Source organism: Stegostoma tigrinum, chromosome 6, assembly GCF_030684315.1.
Source record: "Stegostoma tigrinum isolate sSteTig4 chromosome 6, sSteTig4.hap1, whole genome shotgun sequence".
Classification (NCBI taxonomy): domain Eukaryota; kingdom Metazoa; phylum Chordata; class Chondrichthyes; order Orectolobiformes; family Stegostomatidae; genus Stegostoma; species Stegostoma tigrinum.
This window is the reverse complement of record NC_081359.1, coordinates 10488422-10509730: the sequence shown is the minus strand read 5'-3', so window position 1 is coordinate 10509730 and position 21309 is coordinate 10488422. Positions and strand designations below refer to the sequence as shown.

Below are 21309 nucleotides of genomic sequence, written 5' to 3'. Positions count from 1 at the left end.
TGTGAAACATTATGCAACCATAAGCCAACATCTTCACTTCTGACGTTAAGATGAAGGGAAGGCCATTAATGAAACATCATTGAATGTCAAGGGACAGTGGTTAGGTTGTCTGTCATTGGAGCTAGTCATTGCCTGAAATTTGCATTGCATGGACATTACTTCCCACTAGCCAACCCACGTCGAGGTGTTGTCTATATCCTGCTACATTTGGACATGGGTTGCTTCAGCGTCGTAGGACTCACAAATGGTGCTAAACATTGCATAAACCTCTGACTTTATGATGGAGAAAAAGTCATTAATGAAGCAAATGAAGATAATTTGGCTGAGAACACTACCCAGAGGGACAACTCCTGCAGCAGTGACCTGGAGCTGGGATGACTGACCTTCAATAACTACAAACATCAATTGTCATGATTGGTATGACATCAGCTATCCAAGCGGCTCCTCACAATTCCCATTGATTCTAATTTTACTGGGGCCCCTTAAAGCCACACTCATTCAAATGTGGCATTGTTACCAAGGGCAGTCATTCTCACTTCAAAAGTTAGCCCCTTTGCTCATATTTCAACCAAAGCTGAAATGAAGCCAGTAATGGAGTGCTCTTGTTGAAGCCCAAATAAAGTATCAGTGAACGGGTTATTGCCCAGTCAGTGTGTTAGTTGACAGAACTGTTGATGACCCCCTTCTATCATTTTACTGATGATCAAGAGGAGACTGCTGGTTGGAAAACGGCTAAATTGGATTTATCCTGATTTTTTTTTGTAGGGGACATACCTTGGAAAATACCTACATTGTCAGATATATATGTGTGCTTTAGCTGTACTGGTCTTCTTGGATAGCGATGTAGCTAATTGCCGGGGCCCATAGCCTTTGTAATATCCACTATCCTCAGCCGTTTCTTATTATCTTGCAGAATGAATTGAATTGGCTGAAGGCTGGCATCTGTGTCGCTGGAGACTTTTGGAGAAGGCCATGATGGATCATCCACTCAACAGTTCTGGCTAGGCTTTAGTACTGATGTAAGGGCTGTCCCATCGGAGTGGATAGGGATACTTTTGAAGCCTCCTCATTCATATCTGGCCTCACTCACAAAGTCATACCTCTGCTGGTTCTATTCAGCCAGTGAAACAGAACATATGTTGGGATGGCGATGACGGTGCATCTGTGAAGAAAATAAAAATCAGAGTTAACATTTCAGGTCTGTGACCCTTCCTGTTTGGACAAAGGGTCACTGGACCCAAAATGTTGACTCTGTTTTCTTTTCTTTACAGATGCTGCCAAACCCACTGAGCTTTTCCAGCTACTTCTGTTTTTGTTCCTGATTTACAGCATCCGCAGTTCCTTCAGTTTTTATGGTAATTGTGGTGTCTGGGACATTGAATGTAAAGTATAATTCTTACATCAGGCAGTTGCTTCTCTAATCTGAGAGATGGTTCTCCCAATTTTGGCGCAAGCCCCCAAATCTTAGTAAAGAAGCCTCTACACAGAAAACAGGTATTTTTTGGTGTTGACATTTCCAGTGTCTCAGTTGATATTGGATAGCCCATTCAATTTCATACCTTTTTGAGATTTTTAGCAGTTTCATGTAACTGAGTGACTTGCTGGGCCATTTTTGAAGGCAGTTAAGTGTTCACCACATAGATTCTGTGTGCCTGCAGTCTGTAGAGGTCACATCAGGTAAGGATAGCAGATTTCCTTTCTTATAGCATATGGGTTTGATGGTAAGTGACAATAATTTCACGGTTACCTTTGGGCTTTTAATTCCAGGTTTCTGCTTTGACGGTGAGATTTGAACCCAGGTCCCTGAGCAGTACCGAGGTTTTTGGATTGCCATTTTATGGACAATACCACCAGTCTACCACCTCTCTTGTAGCCAATACATAGAAAAATGGCAAAACCCATGAAGATCCATTTGTGGTATAACTCTGAGCCAATGCAGGGGCAGTTCATTGACTGGCACAGATTGAAAACCACAGTGTGGTAGCCTGGACTTCTCAGAGATGGAGATATATTTAGAATGCATACCAGTTGTTCCTCAACTGATGGCACTTTCTGGCTATCTGGTATTACTACCATCAGTGGAAGATCACTTTGAGGAGCATGAGGGTGCCATCTGTCGCCACCAAATTACACAGAGCATTAATTAGTTCACTGGAATATATTTTCACTGGAAATATTGGCACCTCAGAATGGCTTCAATTCCATGCTTTTTGACCTGGGCTTGTAGGACCCTTTTGAAACATTCTTACCTAAAATTATTCCTGACATTCAAAGATTTCTGGAGAAATCTTCATGCTCCTTTGTGCAGACAGGTATTGCAATGGTCATTTATCCATCACTCTGTCTCTTCCCCTTAATCTTTCTGTTCTTCCTCTTTTCTGATAAGGTTTTTCATTTTTTGAAAACCTTTACTCTAGAGCAACATCTCCCATTAAAATATTTTCCTTGCTACTGAAACAATTAAGGTGTAACAAAAGGTAATATTCTAAAAGGCCTTGGGATGAGTTTGCAAATAGTGTCATTTTTGTGGTTGAATTTCAACAAAGCCAAAAAAAGTGTGAATGCTGGAAACCTGAAATAAAACTAGAAAATACGTGAACGTAGAGGAAGGCAGAAAGCCAGGCAGTATCAGAGGAACAGGAAAGCTGACATTTTGGGTTGGGAACCTTCTTCAGAAAATGACCCAAAATGTCAGCTTTCTTGTTCCTCTGATGCTGCCTGGCCTGCTGTGTTCCTCCAGCTCCACACTGTGTTGCAGCATCAGCAGTTCTTGCCAGCTTAGGAAATACGTGAAATCAATTTATCCATCACCCAGAATCTAACCCTAATCCATAAAGGAAATAAAATCCCTTCTTAAAGGGGTCTTTAAATCCTTTGTATATGTTGAATAGTTACTCTGTCATCTTCAAATAGGCTTAAGAATCCAAGGAACCTATTATCAAAGATTGTTGGTTTCAAACTTGAAATTCATGAGAAATCTAATTAACGTTTTTTTTTACAAAACATCAGTTACATTCTCTCCCCTATAAATCTAATCATTTATTATTGATATTAAAGAGGTATTAAATCTAAAGCAAAATATTAACATTTTTCTTTTTCTTGAATTTAAGCAGGGCAGGCCTGTGGGAGGATCTTATATGTGCTTCATGAATTTATGGAATTCTTTACTGCAGAGGCTGATAACGCTTGTCTCATTAAGTATATTTCAAGCTGAGATTGATTTTTAACTAGTGATGGAATCAAGCGTAATGTGGAGTTAAGAATTATCAAATCCATCATGATCTCATTGAATGGTGTGGAAGTGCTGGTGTCGGCCTGGGCTGGACAAGGTCAGAGGTCACATGGCGCCAGGTTATAGTCCAACAGGTTTATTTGAAAGCACAAGCTTTTGGAGCGCTAATCCTTTATCACCTGTTGGAATATAACCTGATGACTTCTGACTTTGTCACAGGATGGTAGAAGAGAGCCAATATGCCAAACGGCCTACTTCTTCACCTAAGACTATGTATATACTATTCTTGAAATTTAGAAGTCACTGACATAGCAAGATCTATGCCTAGAGGCCCTTGATGAGGTGATGGTGAAACTTTTATATATGAAAATGTAAGAAAGAAAGTGTTTCTCAGATAACGATATCCACAGAACACCTTGTTCGGCATTCCATGGGTGTATTTAATTTGCCTCAGGACTGAAATCCCATCTAACTTGCATCATTCATCTAAATGTTATGACTAAAATCCCAGGGTGAATTCACTCACTGACAAGCTAACATGAGGTGACATGTTGTGTTTTTAAAATACAGTAAAGGGTCAACAGTGTCGTATGAATTATGCTGACTGAAACATTAATAGTTTGTAGCACTGACACATAGAATGAAATAAATAAAGCTGCAGTGTAAAAGAATATTTGTTTCAGTGAGGGTCACCTCATGAACAATTGTGAGCAAAGCCATTTATGCCTTGACAATTATTTTTATTCTTTCCCTAAGACAGAAAACAGAACAGAACAGCAATGTATTAACTGATTTCAAACATTTTGTGATTACCCAAAACTTTGTCCCATTTGAGTTAATTTGAGGTGGATGGTGTCTTTAATTCTTCAATAAAAGATTATCCCTGTCCCAACGGGGAGATCATTTATATATTTCCTGCGGACTTTCACCATAAGAGCCAAGATAACTCAAATCATGGTGTGGGCATGTGAGAATATAAATTGGCATAAGACAAGATTTGAGCCTGTCAGAATTGAGAACAGCATCTGCCAAATTTTATTGATTTGAAAATTGGAACCTTTTGCCTGAGAATCACAGTTACACAGTATAGAAACAGACCCTTCAATCCACCATGTCTATGCTGATCAACAAACACCAAACTATACTAATCCCATTCATCCCCACTTAGTCCATTGTTTACTATGTCCTAGCATATTAAGTGCTCATTCAATTGCTTCTCAGATGTTGCAGGTTGTTTTCAACTTTTTTTTTGGCATGACTTCTGTTCAACATAAATCAAATGCTGATCTTCTGAGCTATCTGCTGGTGTGATTTAATTCATTTCATTGTGCTCAATTACAAACAGCATGAGATGAAAATGGTTTAACAATCAAATGCAGTGTCTAGAGTACTACAGATGTATATACAAAGAGTATCAATATATACTAAGTGAACTCAGCTTTTTTGAATGCAGGAACATATTTAAGCAAATACTACAATTGTTCTTCTACATTCCATACTTGCCTTTCTCAGATCCCAGTCGTAATTCAAGTCATCATCATCAAGATGCAGTCACTAAGACACAAAAGATGTTTACTTCTGACTTCCAGGTAGAGCTATATCAGGATACTGCTGGATTTCCAGTCAGATGAACTTCAAATCTGATTCTGGTAGGATCTGGTTATTTGATTTGAACCCCACTTTTTGGTTTTGATCTTCATTGAGCAAGCGTTTGGTCACGTCAATATATCCTAATGGACGTTTTGTCATATTAAACTTCCATTTTGTGTCCTGTGGTATCTTAAATGTGTTTTGTAAGTACAAGTTGTTGTTTTCTCTATGTATGGATGTGGCTGAGTAGAAATGCAGCTGGGAAATTCCCCAAGCCAACTCTAGAATTCTATCTAAAATATAAGGTCTCAAAGAATTCCTTCCAAGACTCTGCTGATTAATTTAATCAAAACACTAATGGCTTCATTGGAAGTTAAAGGAAAAGACAAATTAAAACTGGAACTACAGGGGCTTTGGCTCATCTTTCTGTGCTCTTATTTCCATATCTATGTATGCATATTAGGTGTCAGGAAGTTTAGAAGTTTTACCATACTTGGAAAGCTCTGCCGTTTCTTCTGAAAGTCAACTCTTTGTGGCCAGACCCTGACAAGAGACTTGGGCATTATATTTTTTAGGTCAACACGATGGCACATTGGTTAGGGTGCTGCCTCACACCGTTAGAGTACCATGTTTGATTCCATCCTCAGGTGACTGTCTGAGTGGAGTTTGCATGTTCTCTCCATGTTGATGTTGAATTTCCTCCCACAGTTCAAAGATGTGCAGGTTAGGTGGATCGGCCATGCTAAATTGCCAATTGTGTCCAGGGATATGCAGGCTTGGTGTATTAGCTGTGGTAAATGCAGGGTTAGGGTGGGGTGGTGGGACACTCTTTGGAAGGGCTGAATGGCCTGCTCCCATACTGTATGGGTTTTTGTGATCTGCTTATTACTACAAATTTACTTAGAGGTTCCTTTAGCAGGCGCAAAGCCTTCTGAAGAGTTAAGCTTAAAAGTAAAGGAGTTACATTGTTAAAGCACTCCAAAACCATAGAAAATGTGTCAATGATTATTCCCCTCAATTCCGACAATGCTCACTTCTCTCAACAGTGTTCGCTGGCTGCCAACAATTGTCCCTAGTGGAGTCAACCTCGTCAGAGGAATGTGTGTGAAAAGGGACATATCAGTATTGTAAGGTTAGTAGGGGGTGGAACGACTGCAAGGTGACTCAGAATGGGAGGAAGGACTGTGGATCCTGGGAATGGGATGTGGGGCGAACATTGTCAGGGAGTTGAGGAAGAGGAGAATGACCTCATTCTGCACTCAGCATTTGTTCACTCTTATTGACAATGATCTGTGTTCGAAAGCGTTCGCTCAGTCATTGCTTGACTACGAGTAGTGATCTATTGAAAACAACGACCATGAAATGAAATCACACAGTACTCCAAGCACATCAATTACAAACAATTATGTCACTTTAAAGCATGCAGCTGCAATTGATTCGAATCATTGGAAATTAGCTGATGAGAAAGAAAGCTACAACCAAAGTTTCTTAACCTACAAGTGATCTAAAGGATAAAAAGCTCAGAGATCAGAATTTTTCAAGTGCTGCCTGCAAGGGCACAATTAATAAGAAAAGAAATAACTCAAGCAAGTCTGAGACATTATTCTAAGACCTAATTGAGTTGGAAGTATAATTATTTAACGTAGATAACTCACTTTAGTGATTTGTATCTTGTTATTAGTGTTAATATTTTGGTTGTTGTAATGACTACAATTAGTTATTAAAATAATATACAATTAAAAAAGTCACATTGTAATCACCAACTTTCCACTTCCTGCCTCCTCTGCTGCTCCTGTTTTTCTGTTCAACCCCTCTCATCTACATGCTAATTATACTCCACCTCTGACTGGAAGATATGGGTCAACATGTAGTGCAGCACAGTGGCTCTGTGCTTAGCACTGCTGCCTCAGCACCAGGAACCTGAGCTCAATTCCACGCTCAAGTGACTGTCTGTGTGGAGTTTGCACATTCACCCTGTGTCTGTGTGGGGTTTCTTCACACAGTTCACTGTGCAGGTTAGGGTGGATTGGCCATGCTAAATTGAATCCAGGGATGTGTAGACCAGTTGGGTTAACCCTGGGAAATGCAGATTTATAGGGAAAGCATAGAGGGGTCTGGTTGGGATGCTCTTTGGAGGATTATTGTTGGCTGAATGGTCTGATGTAGGAATTTTATGAATGTGCTAGTTGATTTAATGGTAACACGTGCACCTTTATGTCAGAAACTCACAGGTTTTAAACTCGCTTCTCAGATATGACCATGTAATATGTGTTATCACTTCAATGCAAATGTTGCTCTCTCTGAAGTGCTATGTTTTTGATGAGACTGTAACTCATGGTTGCCTTCTCTCTAAGATGATATAAAGGAACCCAAAGCAATATTCAATGCAGAGTGGGGAACCTCTTCTGAGTCATATTCTTCAACTAACAACTCAAAAATTATTGCTGGTAATAAAACCATGCTCTGCACTAATTGGTTGCTGGATTTCCTACACTACAAAATGGTTGTATTTCAAAAGTACTTTGTAGGTGTTAGATGAATATCCTGAAATTGTATATGACAAATGCAAATACACAGGCACTCTCTCAGGTGGGATGTGTGTCATGTTTTAGCTCACTACATAGGTATATTGATGATATATTTATAGAGTTTGGTTTGTGGTTTGTACTTTGTAGTCTGCTACCCCAGAAATTGCACTTTACCAATTTAGTAATGTCATCGGAACCCAACTGGCTTTTAGTCAGAGGACTGAATGGATGAGTGGCTTCACCAGCAGGGAAAACCTGTAAGAAAGTTTTTCCAACACTTGGCAAGGTTCTAACAAGTTACTTACAATTTAATTGAGTTTTTTTTGTATTTTCCTACTTTCCAGATCTCACCAGAAGCCCCCACGCCCACCCTTGCCATTTACCTGCAAGCAAGAACCATTCAACACTCTGGTCTGATAATGGGATCATCAACATTTGGATCAATGGCTGAGAAAATCTGTGAAAAATAACCTTAGATTCTCTAGGTATGAAATCGCCTTCTGGAACCTTTCCACCTCCATCGTTGCTTAAAATCAGAGTTAATGTTTTACTGATAAATCACGATTAACCCTTTTTCCTTGTATCTTTGATTCTCTAAAACTCAAAGAATCTAGGTGGCACATTTTTAAGATGAGAGGAGAGAGACCTTAACAAAAAGTCAAGGGGGCAAATGTTTTACACAGAGGATGGTTCCCTTGTGAAATGAACTTTCTGAGGGATGTGGATACAATAAAAATATTTAAAATGTTTTGAGGAATATGGGCCAGGAGAAGGCAGGTGGGACTAGTTGAATTTGGGATTATGTTCGGCATGGACGGGTCTGACCGAAGGGTCTGTCTCAGCACTGTATGACTCGATGACTCCACGAAACAGAAACATGACTATAGTAAATTAGAACAGGAAGGTTTAAACATTTAAAAGCTTCTGTTTCAGCCCATAATGTCGTTACTATGAATTTATTTTTGATACCAAGTTCTTTTAGCGATTTGACTCCTGTGTTCTAGCCCCAATTTCCTTCACATTGCATGCTTTGGTGATTTGCTTACTTCAGCTTGTGGTCAAGGTGCCTCAGCAACAAGTTAGTGACCTAAAAAATAATTTCTTATCATGGATTAAAAAGTAGTGGAAAGACTAATTGGTTTATACAATGAGCCTGTGCTCTGTTCCAAAATACTGCAGTGTCAATGAAGTGCAATCATTATTTCTAAGTGAACTGATGTGGCCACCAATTTGCCACAGCCATTCACTGTAAGTAATGTCAATGTAATTAATTGGTATTTGGGAGAGTCAATGGCCTAGTGGTATTATTTCTAGACTGTTAATCCATAAACTCAGCTAACGTTCCAGGGACCTGGCTTCAAATCTGGTCGAGGCAGATGTTGGGATTTCAGCTAAATAAAAAATCTCAAGTTAAGGGCCTAGTGGCGGTCATAAAGCCATTGTTGATAATCAGAAAAAAAACCCATCTAGTCCACTGGTGCCCTTTAGGGAAGGTCATCTTTATTTGGTCTGGCCTACATGTGACTCCAGACCCACAGCAATATGGTTGACTCTTAACTGCCCTCTGGGCAACTTGAGATGGGCAATAAATCCTGGCCTAGCTAGAGATGCCCACACCATGTGAGAGAATGACTATGAATATAAGATTTTTGTTTGGGAAATAAATTAGGAGATAAACTAATTAGTCAAATTGTTGTGTTTGTTTGATGTCTTGTCTGAATAACAGCAGCACCAATCATTCAGAATATCTTTATTACTGCAATGAACTATCAGCCTAGATTGCATGTCTTAATCAGTTCAAATGGTTTGCAGCCGTGAAGGATATTACACTTGAGTTAGAATAAGGAGAAGGAAAATCATGTGGACTTTCAATTCCTCTTACTAAACTGATTATTAGCAGAAGACCATTCACTCAACCAATAAGTGCAACGTGAATGTTGAATATCTTGATGATTCCAATGATCAAATATCCTGTCGGCAATCCTCCTCCAGCTGTGGGTATAGAGGATAGGTGCCCACTGTTTCTAACTCAATGTAAAATGTTGTCATCAAGAAGACTACAAATAGATAAATAGTTGAGACTTAGAAGAACTTGGAATGATGGGGGGGGATGTTGTATCTAGAATCTCCATTAGCTATCTTAGCGAAGAAGCATCGCTTATATGAATTCATATTTTGAATGTTGTAAGACAGCCATTTTTTTATTCATTCATTGGTTAGGCTAACGTTTACTGTCTGTCCCTTAATTGAGCGGACAGCAAGTTAGAAGTCAACCTCATTGCTGTGGGCCTGGAGTTACATGCAGGCTGACTGGGTAAGGGTAGCAGTTTCCTTCTTTAAAGGACGTTCATAAACCAGGTTTTTGTTTTCCTACATCAGCAATGGTTTCATTGTGATCATTAATCCCAGATTTTTATTAAATTCAAATTCAACACCTGCCATAGCAGAATTCAAACCTCGACCCTTGAATATTACTTTCATCTCTGGATTAAGAGTGCAGCAATAATGTCACTCAGTTAACACCTCCTCCTTCAACTAGTTGATTGAAATATTCTTTAGGACTAAGAAGATATCTAACTGATCACTCATATTTTGTTGCAATCTTTAATAAAGTTAGAATATACGATGAATAAAAATAATTATAACAGTCCACTTTTATTAAAAAAAATAAAGCATCCAATTTTATCATTCTCCCCTTAAACAGTGATCTGGGACAAAAGAATCTCAGATTGCTAACTAATTTAAGGCTTCAGGAAATGTTTCCAAAATTGACATTTGTAATTGCACTAGCTTGTGATAATTTATTGTCATTACTATAAAACAACTGAGGGCTATAAATAAGATAATCATGAAAATGACAGGGTCAAGTTTTCTTTGCTATGGATGAATGAACATAGGGAAATCTGCCTGAACCCACCCACGGCGTTAGGAAGGCTGCAGGTTCAGCAGGGATTGAACCTCTGTTTGACTCTTCAGTCTGGAGACAAGTTTACTCATACATCATTACTGTCATAGCCTCCTTTTCAACAATATAGAGGCAATTAGCTGTGTCCCGTTAGAACTTGATTGGCTTTATTACAATTAAAAAAAACTTTTGTTCCATAAGCTCTGATAGTATGTGAATCTCTTCTGCTATGTACAGCTGACGTAGCTATAGCTCTTGACCAGGAGCCCTTTGTCAAATACATCACGGCATGATTTCTGTCACTTTCATGGTTCTGACTTGAACTATAAACAACTAATCTCAAACACACACTGATTTATTTTAACTGAACATTGACTTCTCATATTTTTATTATGTTTACCATGGATATATTCAGCTCATAATTTTATAATGCCCTGCACTGTTTGGTACTGAAGGAACTAGTTAGTAGCTATCATCAATAATTTCTGCCAGTAAGGATTATGTTTCTAAATATTTTTCTTGATTTTTTTGTTTTGCATTCACTTCAGCCCTAGTAACCTGCTTGAGCACCAGAGATTTTTGTATTCTTATGTGCTCCCTTATATCATCAGGGACAAGTAAGGATCATTTATAGTGCAAGATTCATTGTTGCTTCAAGAGTTGCACTCAGCTCAGAATTCTATTTGTGATATTAAAAGACTTGGGCTATTACCCAACGGAGGGTGCATTCAATTAATCTAGGGGTACAGTTATTCAGGCAGCTCTTGGTGTAAATGTTTGCTCGGTGGAAGATTTTGCTTGACAGGAGAGCTCTCAGTAGAACTCAGCATGAAAGTAATTGAACTCCAGTAGCACATCCAAATTTCTGCAATTAATAAGTTGAACTCAATGCTACAGCTTAGGCATTTACTCTTAACTTGAAATATATGTATTCTAATTGTTTCAAATAATATTTTCTTTATCTGCAACAGGTAGAATAAAAAAAATTTGCTTAAATTTGACAATTAAAGAAACCAGTTCTAAGTATGACATGGGACAACTATTCATAAATATGAGTAACAGCAAAGCAATTTTGCTTTAAATCACTCTCTTCCCCTGCTTGTCCATCAGCTTGGTGTGCTGCTGTTATATGTCATACCTAAAAGCCAGTTGTGCAATGAGGTGAGCACTGACATTCTGAAGCTGTCCAGCTCGATGATAGACAGTCATTCTGAAGATGTTGGAGAAGAGCAAGACAGTGTCACAATTCGCTGACAGGAATCTCGAGGCCTTGATGGCAGAGTGGCACAGAGAATGAACATCCTCTGGCAAAGGAGATCACGACACTAGACCCTGGCAGCCTGGCCATCTGCTATTGCCATTGTTTCCCTGTCACAACCTCTTCTTTTCATCCAAGTGAGATTTTCAATTGAGCATGCTGATTAACTTTCGGACGCAGGATTTTGGGAAGGGTAACTTTCAGGATGGAATTTATTTGGAAGTGTTTCTGATAGGTAGGTCATCTTGACTGCTTTCTTGCACAACCTGAGTCTAGTAAATTATGTTTTGGTGCACTGAGGATTTGTATTTTCAGGATATTGGTCTGGAATATACTAGTTAGACTCCTATAATGCACCCAGAATGAATCGGTTAGACCCCTTTAATGTACCTGGGCTTTCTCCTTGTGTTTCACTTGCAGTGGCGTTCAAATTTTGAGCTCATGGTTTGGGTGCTTTCAAGAATGTTAGGTAATCCTTTAAGGGCCCTGTGCCTAATTCTGAGTGAAGTGCATTTGAATTTCTCTTGAGGCAGTCACGAGCAGCTTAACCTCCAGAGGCAGAGATTTTCCCATTTCTGTTGCTTTGGATTAGTCCCCTGACCGTCCGATGACAACTAGTCTCTGGTTTCTCTTACATTCTCCTGTGGGTCTTCAGTTGGGGAGGTGTTTTCTGGACAAGCTGGTGCTAGCTTGAGAAATTCCCAACTCCCCATACACCTTTGGGAAGGAGGTCTTTACGAACCATATGATGAGCTTATTCTCTTCAGCATCTGACCCCTCCAAATTAGCATTCTTGCCTTCCCTTTCTTAGTCATCTTAAAACTGAAAAGCTCTAACCTGGCATTTTTCTTGCAATACAGTTCTAAGCTGATCCAGTTTAATTCTTTTGACGTGTCTTTAACCTCTTCATCCCTTGCAGATTCCAAAACATACTGCAGGGCCTCTGAAAATCCCTCAGCTGCGCAGAGTTCTGGTGGTTTCCCGCAACATTTCCAGTCTCTCTGAATTCATCGGAGTTGCTGCTCTCCATGCACCCAAGTCATTTGTAACAATAAATCAACCAATGGATAACCTTGGGGTTCACTATATCAGCTCACACTAAAGATACCGCTGCGCTTCACTTCATCAATAAGGATTTCACTGGTATATATTCTGCTCCTGGCTGCTACTTATGGAACCAACAAGTATCCCGGGCCTCAGAGAAGCTTTTGTTTTTGATTCCTTGAAATACTTAGGACTATTTTCTCTTTGATGATAAATTCTTGAGCCGTGCGACTTCATGTATATTTGAACACGGACTCATGGCTATTATAGCCACAGACACTGTCGTGGTGCCAAGAGTTTTATTTTTGCATGCCAAACGTTTTCTATGTTATGGTTACTTTTGGCACAGTGCAAGCAATCAGTTCATGGCCTTGGTGATTTGTTTGCCAGGACTGTATTTTTAAACCTGGGCTTTATGCAGCTCTGTCTTCCCTGCTTTCCTTCCATAGCAGATCTGCATCTGTTCTCTCAGTGTTCTTTGTTTTATCTCTCCCTTGCCCGTAAGAACAATCTGACATAAATTCACTGTGGTTTAGAGGTTTGTGATTTAAATTATAGTTATTAGCCATGATTGCTGTATCACTGACTCTTGAAACCCTCTGTATGAATTTGGATGGTGTTAACAAGATAGCTTTAAAACTCCTCCACATGTACCATTTCTCTTAAATCATGATAAGTATGGTCTATTTTTAGGATTTGGATTCAGTGATTGAAAGAGTACCCTTTCATTTCTTTTGGACTCCAGTTAGATGTGTATGACTTTCTTTTAACAGAAATTCTGGGGTTGGTGGCAGCATGTCTTCCTCACTACTTCACAGTTTTCCTACTTGCAGGCAAAGGATGGATTTCTTTCCAGCCGGCAATTTTGACACAGATGGAGAGTCTGAGGCATGTAGCTATCTCAGCCTGGACTCTACCTCTTCCTGTGGAGATCAAACAAACAACTAAGAACCCCAGAATTTTATTCTTTAGCTAATCAGTAAACTCAAATTTCAGTCATGTGACAAAGGCAGGCATTCGAGGGGCTGATGGCCGTCACTGGCTAATTATAAAGTTGTTAGGCTAACAGTGCCACTTTACCTTCCCTACCAGGATTTCTGTTGTAAAGTGAAGAGGTAACTAAAAGCATTTGTGTTCATATTAGAATAATGGATCATAATGTTTCACTTTGTCATGAGCAGGTTGAAAGCAGCCAGCGCAACTCTGCCAGTTTTAGCTGGAACATTTCTACAATGTTGGCTGTTCAAAAGCTTCTGAAAATGTACTCATAAAATCAGCCTTGGCTTTCTAATAAGATCAATTTTGAAGAACATAAGCATGAAAAGTATAGAAGAGAATACCTTTGAGATTTTGATATATGCTGTTTGGACATGACAGTGTTGTGGTTGTTTACAAATAAATTCTAGTGATTCTTCAAGGCTACCTGTTACCTTCTTCAAGGTTCATGTACAGTTGGATGTATAGCTTTTTTGTTTGTAATTTATGTGTTTATGATTTACATATTAAAGCACTCTTAGTCCTGATTCACTTGAATCAATTACAGCCTTCCTTCAATATAGTAATGGGAGCGACATCTACAGTGAATACAATTTCTGATTTATTTCAAGTTTCTGATTCCAACTCGAAAGATGAACCTCTAGATGTTGTCAATTAATGCCAATTCATCTTTTAGCCTGATAGGCTAACAAACTGATTAACTAAATGAAGTATTGGTGACAGCTGGGATTTGAAAGAAGTAGAAAAACATAATCTCCACAAAGAATAGGTTTCTATTTGTTTTTTTTAATATTCTTTCCACCAGGCTTCAGCTGTCAAGTAAAAATCAAAGACAGGTCCTGTGTGATTTATAAAACTATTTTCATTCCAGTCAAAAATTCATTGGTGTTAAGGGCCAACTCTGAATTAATCTTGTCCGTTACTAGTCAAATTATGAATATTCCAATGTATGCTCCATTAGACTAATTTAAGTTTGTCAGATTCTTTTAAAGTTTGCTTACAATATTTTCAGAGTCAAAGTGTTACTAATGCTGTCTGAATTGTTGTTAATTAGTCCTGCCTGCTTCTAAGTTTAAAAGAAAACTAAATAGTAAATAAATGAATAAAATTCCTAAGAGAAGTACTGTCAAAGCCTCTCCATCACTGACTGGATGTAAGTAAGCGGCATATTTGAACAGTGTCTATTTGCCTCAGCAAATGCAGCGTTAGTCACACTTGAGAAGCCCAAGAGCTAGCAGCCAGCCTGATCGATGTTGCGTCATCCATTTGAAACATTTGCTCCATCCAGCTATGGTGCACAATGGCTGCAGTGTGTACCATCCACAAAATACTCTGCAGCAACCTGCCAATCTCCTTCGACAGCACCTTTCAAACCCGTGCCCACTACCACCTAGGAGAACAAGTGCAGCAGGTACTTGGGGAACATCACAGATTGCAAGTTTTCCTCCAATCTAGATCATCTGATGAGAAGTATTTCACTGTTATTTTGTCACCGCTGAGTCAAAATCCTTGTCCTCCAGTGGGTGTAATTACTCCAGAGTGACCATAGTGCTCCAAGAAGATGGCTCATAACCACCTTCCTCCTAAGGACAATTAAAGATGGCAGAAAAGGTTGCTTTTATCAACAATGTCCACATCCCATGAATGAATTCAAAATGCCTACAGACTTAGTTAACAAATAAATTTGTCCACGTTGTATGCACTAACAGCCAATTTGAAAGGGCAGGGTTAATACAAGTGCAGTTAACAATCAGTCAGCTCAGCTATTGCCTTGGAACACCATTTACCATATTTGTAAGTAAAGCAAACAATGATGTTAAATTGTTATAACTCCTTGGAATTGTACAGTAACAAGGTGGGTTTTACAAATTGTTTAGTGTTTGTACTGTTTTGTTGGAAACAATTCTAATTCAAAAGCCCTGAGCGTATAATATAAGCTGAAATTTGAATACATTGCCAGAGGCAATGTGTATCTGAGGAGATGTTGAATTAAGGCCTTACTGTTAACATATAACAGGGCTATATCTGGGTGCCCTCAGGGTGCTCTGCGATATAACTCATATACAGACCCCTTTTTAATATTTGTGTGCTGCATCTTAAAGAATAGTAGCTTTAAAGGTAAAGTTTTTAAGTTAATTTGAAAACCATTTGTTTAAGTAAAAATGGTAAGGTTATTAGCTAAAAATACATTTCCAAAGATTTAAAGCAGGCAAAGATGGAAGTTGTGTATAAAGATAAAAGCACATGATCATTGTGACGTGTTATTCCTTGAAATTTCCCTGAGTGAAGCAGTTGAAACTTAAAGGCAGGTTCAGCAGTTGCGATAGGTTCAACATTCAATTATTCAGTTTAAGGTAGATCAAGAAAAAAACTGAGTGAGAAAGTAGGTTGCTTGTTCCTAGTTTTGTAGTTATGAAACTTGCTGGATTCCTTCAGCAGAAAAGCAGGTGATTTCTCTGTGTTGGTGGTCAGCTATCTTGTTGAACTGTTGCAGTCAGTCTGGGCTAGATATGCTGAAAATGCTGTTGGGAACCATGTTCCAAGATTTTGATTGAGCAAAATTTTTGGAATGTGCATAAACTCTCAAATCAGGATGATGTGTGGCTTGGAGGAGAACCTGAAATAACTTGTTGTTTTTTTGCAAAATAACTGCCGTTTTTGATTATTGAACAATGGTTGCATGATATTTATGAGAAATGTGACAAGGTAGTATAGAAATGTAGGCCTCCCTTTATCACCAAACATTACAATTGCGGACGTGCACGCCATGTATAATTTACAACATCACAGAAATGTTCACTGACCTGAAATTATCTGTAATAGGAACATTTATCAAAATATATAGCTCACTGCTTCTTGCTTTTGACATCAATAGCACCTGTGTTGCATTCTTTTTTGCAAACTGCATGAAAAATGAATGATTTCAAACTCACCTCATTGATTGACATCACTCATTTGCTGACTGTAATGTCAATGACTGACAGGATCAGAGAAGACCCAAAGACAACAGAGACAAAGGTTTATCATCTCATCCATCTTAGGTATCACAGGACAGCCTGGGGGTACTTTGTTCCATGAGTACTAGCTGTGCTTGACATGGTGCAACAACACACTTCAATTGAACAAGGCTCATATCAAAAGCCAAAGTTTCAAATGAAAATTGTGACAAGCTACTTGAGAACTAAGTGTTTTTTATACGAGTATCATAAAAAAAAATTGGTGATTGAATTTAAAGGATTTGTGTAAAGGATAATACTAGCATTACAAATTTCTAGCTGGCAAATCAGTAATTAAGATCGAGAACTATCTTGTCAGGACAGAAGTGACGAGCGTTCCATTTCGATAATGAAATATTTTTGTGAAATAATGTAAAAATGTAATGCAAAGCTGCTTGTCCACCATGTATATGGATTGGACACTGTTAAAATGTGGGCACTTTTGTCTGGCTAGCCTGAAAGTGCTTTGAAAATGTGTGCCTTAACCCAGATTTTTGAATTGTAAATACATGCTTCAAATTGAAATTAACAGTACATTGGAAATGTAGATTACAAAGCAATAGCTGCACATGGCCCACGCAAACCACTTTTTGAAATCACAATGCTTCTTAACACATGACACTGGAATTTCAAGTCAATACATCTTTTTTCAAGCTTAAAAAGGCACAAAATGCAACTACTAAAATTTGTTGTTTTTATTTTTGTCATCTTATCTCACGTCCATTACAACTGAAAGTATGTGGTAAGACATGTCCGACCTACTCAAATTAACAATCCAACTGAAAGTATTCTCCTGAAACCAGAAGCGAATGCAGAGTAAAAAAAGTATTTGCTCTAAAAATAAGTTTTACTTTTGCAGTGAAATTTCCCACTTACCTGAAATTCTAATTATGAACAACGACATATTTAATAATGAGAAGGTACTTTTGTGGGAATAGATATTCAAAATTTATTTTAGGAATTTAAATAAGTAATGGACAACAATTCTTGTAGATCCTTCAGACTTCCCTGTCCAAATCTCATCAACATTGCATAGGATCACACAGGATATATAGCACAGAAACAGACCACTTGGGCCAATCACAATTCTGAGGGAACTTGACTGGATGTTGAAAGAATGGTTCCTCCTTTGGGACAATCAAGAACTAGGGGTCATAATTTTTGAAATAATGCGACAGGTCATTTACAACAGCGATGAAGAAACTTCTCTTACTCTCAGAGGGTTGTGAATCTTTGGAATTCCCTTCCTTAAACAGCAGCAGATGCAGACTATTTTAACATATTTTAGGACAGAGATAAATAGATACTTGATTATTAGACAATGAGATATTATTGGTGATATGCAGGAACCTAGAGCTCAGGTAAAATCAGATCAGCCATGATATTATTGAATGGCAGCGAAAACTTGAAGGGCTGAGCGGCCTACTCTTATTCTTTGATCATATGTTTGGATGCTTGTAACCATCAGTGCCAATATTTATTCGACAGGTGAGCTTCAATCTGTGTTTTCACATCTAAATCTCTAATTATAATCCTATATTCCCACTCCATCAAATTCTTGTCTCGCTTCCCCTTAACTACATAAAAAAAATTCAAATCAATCATTCCTATTAATAGCAAGTTCCACATTCTTACCACTATTCAGGTATCTTTTAAATTCCCTATTCAGTTTCCAGGTGCTGGATTTATTTTGAAGAGCCATTGGTTTAGCCTTTGCCCTCTAAAGGAAACAATGTGACTGGAGACCAGAATCTGGAAATTCTTGCCCCTATCCTGTCCTCCACAATTTTGACAGTGTGCACTGGAGAGGAGAGAGATGGTGATGAGAGGAAACAAAGGCATTTCTAATATTGGATAATCATATTTTACAGAGGTAGCTACACATTTAAAACTGCAGATGCCTTCAGTCAGATTTTTTTTTTGCCTGTTCAAGTTATGCTGTACTTTACCCCAACTTGGAAAAGATCTACATTTAATAGAGTTCTTTGGAGAAGTTAGATGAACTTTGGAATATGACCTTGGATCACATTTGGGAGAAGTCAGTTCTAGGATTGGAGGGTTTGAGCTATCGGGAGGGATTGAATAGGCTGGGACTATTTTTCCCGGAGCCTCAGACTCTGAGGGGTGACCTTATAGAGGTTTACAAAATAATGAGGGGATGGATAGCGGGTGTGTATCCAAGGTCTTTTCCCTATTGTAGAGGAGTTGAAAACTAGATGACATAGGTTTAAGACGAGAGGGGAAGGATTTAAAATAGCAACTTATTCACACAGAGTGTGTTGCATGTATGGACTGAGCTGCCAGAGGAGGTGGTGGAATCTAGTACACTACAGTATTTAAAAGGCATCTGGGAGGTTACAAGAGTAGGAAGGGTTTTGAGGGATGTGGACGAAATGCTAGCAAATGGATCAGATTAATCTAGAGTATATAATTGGCAAAGATAAGTTTGATTGAAGGGTCAGTTTTCATGCTGTACATCTAGGAAAGTACACTTTAAGAATGTTAAAACAGATTTGAATGTGCATGAATTGCATAATCATTTTGTAATTGCCCAGCTCATCTGAACTGTCCAAGGGAGCTGTCAAATTGAAGTGAAATGGAGCTGACAAAGGGTTGTCAAAGAGATATGTCAAACCTTGAAGACATTTAAATCTCTGGCCAGTTAAATATTTGAAATGAAATGTGTACTGTGATAAAAAAACACTCATATTTGTTCTTTACAGTACTGGCATTAACCTAAGGATTATTGCAATAGATTTAATGTTGCATTATTGATTTCAAGTGTTGTGAATTTAGATAGAGTGCTTGTGGATTGGAAGGCAAGACTCTAGAATTTGTTTGTGAAATAATAGGAGGAAAAGTGTGTGGTTGCTTGAAAAGACAATGTGTTTTTTTTAGGCTTGGAGATTAATAGAAAAAACTCTGTAAGCAGCAACAGGCATAGAGAGTTCCTAAAACTGAAACATTTGTATCAAAAGGCTGTATAGTTAGCAACCCAGGCAATAGTCTCATATTGTTGTTCAGGCAACCACTTTGAATCAAGCAATTAATTTCAACCAGGCACTTTGAGACTAACATTCAATTAAATTTAAAATCCAATGTTTTTGACAACCTAGGACCAATCCTATTGTTAAAAAAAGCACTGCTTTATAACAGAAGTGCTATCATCATCAGAATGGAGTGCTTATCAGTACAGGATATAATTGAAAGATCGATGTAACTATAAAGAATTGGCTGTGGGCTACAAATACAAATGCATGTTTTTATAAAGAATTAAATACTGGGTGAACTATGTTTTTTTATCAATCCTATGTTATTTTAATATAGTTAAGTAATTAAGTTTTTTATTCAAAAATTATTTTCCACCTCAGTGGTAGTCTGAGGTATCATGATACAACTGGATAAGGGATGATTGTGGATGCAAGGTAATAAGATGGTGTGTATGGGACATGAGTGAAGTTTACTGGCAGTAATAAATCTTTTTGGGTGTAGAAGGTTTTATTGATTGTAAATGAAGTAATTAAGAAATAACATAATTATCACACATAAAAATTTCAGGATGGGTGTACACTGTAACTGCAAGGTCTGAGAGCTAACGGTAACTGCAGAAGCTGGAAAATCCGAGGTAACACGTGTGGAGCTGGATGAACACAGCAGGCCAAGCAACATCAGAGGAGCACAAAAACTGACCTTTTGGGCATAGGCCCTTCATCAGAAAAGGGGGAGGTGGACAGTGTTCTGAAATAAATAGGGAGAGAGGGGGAGGTGGATCGAAGATGGACAGAGGAGAAGATAGGTGGAGAGGAGACAGACAAGTTAAAGAGGCCACTAGAATGCCTGGCAAACATATGTACAATAAGTTTCAGCAGCTTTAAGAGCTTTGGTTCAGACTTTATGAGCTGGAGGTTTAGCTGCAGACGCTATGGCTCATTAAGGAAGGGACAGTTACCTCAAATTTTTTTACCCGGAGATTGCCACACACCTTATAATGGTCTTCTGATTTTATTTGTTGCCAGAGACAGGGGAACATAGCTGCAGCTGAAAAAAAGGTAGGTGGACCCTGGTGATAGGAGATACAGCCTTTGCCAGTTATCCAACTTGGTTTGTGTTTGTTGCAGCTTGTTTAGATGAGTACGGGCACTGCAATGTAGATTACTGACCATGGCATCATTGGTATGAAAAACTGTTCAAGTGGACGAGAGTCAAAAAAGAATATAGTAGCATTAGGGAATAGTACACTGAGGCAGTGTGTCTTGCGGCAAAGTGTGATAAGGCACACCTTGTTCTAGGGCTTGTGATATCTACTCAGCAAATGGAGAGGAACTTACACTGCGAGCGGAGGATTCAGATGATGTGGTCCATACAGTTCTCATTGCCAGTATAAGGAGCTAGGTATCAAATTCAGAAGGCCCCTTTATACATCAAATAGCAATGGCCTTGTGGTATTATGGATGGACAATTGATCCAGAGACCCAGGTAAAGTTCTGGGGACCTGGGTTCAAATCTTGTCAAGGCAGATGCTGGATTTGAATTCAATAAATATCTGGAATTAAAAAAAGACTACTGATGACCATGCATCTGTTGTCAGGGGAAAACCTATTTGGTTCACAAATGTCTTTTGGGAAAGGAAATTGCCTCTATACCTTGTCTGGCCTACATGTCACTCCAGACCCACAGCGAAGTGGTTGATGTTTTTTGGGAAGGGCAAATATTGCAGGCCCAGGTGGCAATGCTGTCATCTGTGAATGAATTTAAAAACA

General features: G+C 38.6%; 1 long non-coding RNA gene across 2 annotated transcripts in view; it reads left to right on the top strand.

Annotated features, from left to right (window-relative positions):
- The first annotated feature begins 4782 nt into the window (after nt 1-4782).
- Nucleotides 4783-21309, top strand: part of LOC125453097 (uncharacterized) — a 62926-nt gene continuing 46399 nt past the window's right edge. Inside the window, exons 1-2 of one of the 2 annotated variants that reach the window (XR_007247684.1) lie at nt 4783-4881; nt 7695-7835. This is a non-coding gene — a long non-coding RNA (uncharacterized LOC125453097). Of the gene's footprint in view, nt 4882-5869; nt 5955-7694; nt 7836-21309 lie in introns of those variants that run through there. The other variant, XR_007247685.1, reaches the window with a different exon arrangement.